The sequence below is a fragment of the Petaurus breviceps genome, unplaced genomic scaffold (genome assembly GCF_028583685.1).
Source record: "Petaurus breviceps papuanus isolate PSGF00001 unplaced genomic scaffold, PetGlider_PUasm1.0 90977, whole genome shotgun sequence".
NCBI classification, from domain to species: Eukaryota; Metazoa; Chordata; class Mammalia; order Diprotodontia; family Petauridae; genus Petaurus; species Petaurus breviceps.
This window is the reverse complement of record NW_027187391.1, coordinates 17,037,608-17,042,098: the sequence shown is the minus strand read 5'-3', so window position 1 is coordinate 17,042,098 and position 4,491 is coordinate 17,037,608. Positions and strand designations below refer to the sequence as shown.

Below are 4,491 nucleotides of genomic sequence, written 5' to 3'. Positions count from 1 at the left end.
TTGTTCTATTCTCTATTTTGATCCTGTACCTTTTCAAAAGTGGGTGCATCCAACTTCCCTCCCCCCAGCCTGACCTCCCTTCCATCATCCCCACTCTCATCCCCTTCCCCCCTACTCTCCTGCAGTGTGAGAAACACTATTTAGTGTGTATGTCAAATTTAATGAGAATAAGGTTGACCCATTAACTTTTGCCTTCCTGGTCTTCCCCTCCATTGTAACCATTTTCCCTTGCCTCATCTATATGAAATAGTTTACCCCATTCTGTCTCTCTGCATCTCCTCTTATTATATTCCTCTCTCACCTCTTAATTTTACCTTTTAAGTATCATCCCTTCCTATTAAATTGGTCCTGTGCCCTCTATCTATGGATACCTGTACACATATATACACAAATTCACATGTGTATTCATACACCCATATACCCTCCTATATGGACATATATATGTATGTATGTATACACACACACACACATATATATAATACATTTCTATTCCTTTTAACTATTCTCATACTGAGAAAAGTTTCATCAGTTACAATTATCATTTTTCCATGTAGGGATGGAAATAGTTCAACTTTGATAAGTTCCTTATGATTTCTTTTCCCTGTTTACCTTCTCATGCTTCTCTTGCTTCTTGTATCTGAGTGTCAAATTTTCTATTCAACTCTGGTTTTTTCAGCAAGAATGCTTGAAAGTCCTCTATTCCACTCAATGACCATATTTTCCCCTGAAATATAATACTCAGTTTTGCTGGGTAAGTAATCTTGATTTTAATCCCAGCTCCTTTGACCTCCAGAATATTATATTCCAAGCCCTTTAATCACTCAGTGTAGAAGCTGCCAGATCCTGTGTTATCCTGATTGTGTTTCCACAATATTCAAATTGTTTCTTCCTGGCTGTTTGTAATATTTTCTCCTAGATCTGGGAATTCTGGGACCTGGCTATAATATTCCTAGGAGCTTTCTTTTTGGGGTCTTTTTCAGGAGGTGATTGGTAGATTCTTTCAAACTCTATTTTGCCCTCTGGTTCTATAACATCAGGGCAGTTTTCTTTGAGAACTTCCTAGAGGATGATTTCTAGGTTCTTACTTTGATCATGGCTTTCAGGTAGTCCAATAATTTTTTAATTATCTCTCCTGGATCGATTTTCCAGGTCAGTGGTTTTTCCCATGAGATATTTCACATTGCGTTCTATTTTTTCATTTGTTTGGATCTGTTTAATAGTATCTTGATTTCTCATAAAGTCACTAACTTCTATTTGCTCCAATCTAATTCTGAAGCAATGATTCTCCTCAGTGAGCTTTTGAGATTCTTTTTTCATCTGGCAAATTTTGCTTTTTAAGGTATTCTTCTCCTCATTGCCTTTTTGAGCCTCTTTTGCCATTTGAGTTAGTCTATTTTTCAAGGTACTATTTTCCTCAGTCAGGCTGTTGACTCTCATTTCATAATTTTCTTGCATTGTTCTCATTTCTCTTCCCAATTTTTCCTCCACTTCTCTTATTTAATTTTCAAATCCTTCTTATGGTCCTCTATGGCCTATAACCAGCTCGTATTTTCCTTGGAAGATTTTGGTGCAGGAGTTCTGACTTCACTGTCTTCCTCCTTTTCCATGCTTTGATCCTTTTTGTCCCCAAAATAGGAGTGTAAAGTTGTGTTGCTCTGTTTGCTTTGCTTCCCTCGTTTGCTCATGTTGCCACTCAATTACTTGACTTTTGGGCTTTTTGCCACAGTAGGACTCTGATACCAGACAGGGGAGCTTCGTACCAAATGCTGGGGTTTTCTCAGCTGCTGAAGATATTAGTTGGGTGCCCTCTCTAAAGCCTCCACACTCTCTGGCAAGCTCGTTGCACAGACCCGGACCGCCACCCTAGACTGCAGTCCACATCCAAGTAGGTTAAAGCAAGAGCTATTACCCCTCAAACTGGTTGCTCGGTCCCCCTACAGTCTGCAAGCCAGGAGCTGAAGCTTCCATGTGCTGGTGGCTGCATGTCTGCCACGGTCAGCTGCTTCTTGTCCTGGGGGCAAAGGCCAACTGCACTCCCAACTACTGGATCCCAAAGTCCACACTGCCCTGACCTCTCACGTTGCCCTTAACATCTATGTGTTGATAGTTCCAGAAACCTACATAGCTGCGGGTGATCTGAAGTCCCTCCAGCTGGCTGCTGGTCAGGCTACCCTGAGGCTAAAAACTCAGGCTCGTGTGGGGCTGGGGTCGGCTCCCAGAGCGCTTCACTGGCCCCTTCCTGCCATCCTGCTGGACTCTCCTCAGCAGGAGGTTAGCTTCTCTGTGTCGTTTTGTGGATTCTGTAGCTCCAAAGTTTGTTCAGAGTCACCTTTTACATGAATTGGAGGAGGTAAAAGCCAGAGTTCCAAAGAAGTCCTGTTTCTACTCCTGTAAATTTAATTTTCAAAAATCTAAATGTTAAGCTTTATATTTATCCTTTCTTTAATTGAATTTTATAAGGTTCAACCCATTGTTCAAATCTATTGGGATCTTTTAGGATACAAACTCTATCATTTCACTTGTTAGCTTTTCTTTCTAGACTAACGTCATCTGCTAACTTGCCAAGCATACTTTCTATGGCTTCCTTCAAGTTGGTAATAAAAATGGTGAACAGGATTGTACCAAAGATTGACTTCTGGAGCACTGCACTGGAGACCAATCCAGAAAGTTACAGGAACACATTATTATCCAAAAAAGCCCAAGGGGAAAACATCTGAAAACAGAAATAGCCACATTAACCCATATATGTACAAAATCTTTATGAGAATCATTTAATGGACAGTATGAAGATCTGGGTGAATTCAAATCCTGTTTCTGATATCAATTAGCTATATTTCCATGGGAAAATTACTCAACTTCTCTAAACCTATTTTTCCTTAGTTTATTAAATAAAATTAATAATAACAACTATATTATTATATTAATATGTTTTATGTAGTAATATAACTATAATTATATTTCTATATACCTATATTTATACATTTCTATATAACTATATATATAATATACATACACACATATATTTGTAAAAGAGAGACAGAGATAGAGAGAGAGAGAGCACTTCACATACATTTTCTCATTTAATGCTCATAACACTTGGGTTCTAGTGTTCTTGTTATGTCAGTGACATTAAATAGTTGACTAACTTTGAACAATCCACATACCTGTCCAGGCCTTAATTTTCTCATCTGTAAATTGGGAGGGTTGGACTAAATGATCTTTCAAGTATTTTTGAGGTCTGGAATTCTATTATCCTATGTTTCTATGACATATCGTAGTCAGCCATATGAGAGAGAAGTAAATGATATGACATCCAGAGGGAATATTAAGAATGAGTGATACTTGGCCAGAAGCGCAGGGAAGGGGAGTCGCTGTGGTTTCCTGCTTCAACAGTGCTTGAACGGAACCCGCTGCTCGATTCCCGGCCACGGAGCCGCCCTTAGCCACCTCTCCACCTTCATCTCCACTAACCAACACTTCTTCCGTCCTACCGTTGAGCAGCAGCCGCCCGCTCAGCCGCCCCCCGGCCGTCGCCGCCGCCGCCTCAGCCTCCGTCACAGCCGCCGCCTCCTCCTCCGCCGCCATGACCACCTCGTCCCCCTCTCAGGTGCGGCAGAACTACCACCAGGAATCGGAGGCCGCCATCAACCGGCAGATCAACCTGGAGCTCTACGCCTCCTATGTCTACCTGTCCATGTCATACTACTTCGACCGCGACGACGTGGAGCTCAAGAACTTCGCCAAGTACTTCCTGCACCAGTCGCACGAGGAGCGCGAGCATGCCGAGAAGCTGATGAAGCTGCAGAACCAGCGCTGCGGCCGCATCTTCCTGCAGGACATCAAGAAACCCGACCGCGACGACTGGGAGAGCGGGCTGAACGCAATGGAGTGTGCTCTGCACTTGGAAAAAAATGTCAATCAGTCGTTACAGGAATTGCACAAGCTGGCAACCCCCACTTATGTGATTTCATCGAAACCCACTACCTGGACGAACAGGTCAAGTCCATCAAACAGTTGGGTGATCACGTAACCAACCTGCGCAAGATGGGGACCCTGATTCTGGCATGGCGGAATATCTTTTTGACAAGCACACCCTTGGAGACAGTGACAACGAGAGCTAAGCCACACCTGGCTTCCCCCACACCTGGGAACTGTGGGCGCCACTCCTACTGTCTTTCAGTGCATGCATATTTTGGTTATCTGACCTTTTCATAATCTGTACCAAAAAACTACCACCATTTACATCCCAATAAAGTGACTTGGTACTGATGAAAAAAAAAAATGAGTGATACTTGTCTGATTATAATCAAGTTATTATTAAATATATTTATTAAATTATAGTTCATATAGTATATGTTAAATATATATCTAAAACTAGCACAATAGTAGTGCCTATACCATCTACCTCATAAGGCTGTAAAATGTAAAATAGTCTATAACCATAAGTGACTACAGTTTTATATGTAGGGGTATTTTATGTTGTTTTGCAGC

At 41.6% G+C, this 4,491-nt stretch overlaps 1 pseudogene; it reads left to right on the top strand.

Annotated features, from left to right (window-relative positions):
- Positions 1-3,436: 3,436 nt before the first annotated feature.
- On the top strand, positions 3,437-4,282 carry LOC138153290 (ferritin heavy chain-like; annotated as a pseudogene).
- The last annotated feature ends 209 nt before the right edge of the window (positions 4,283-4,491 follow it).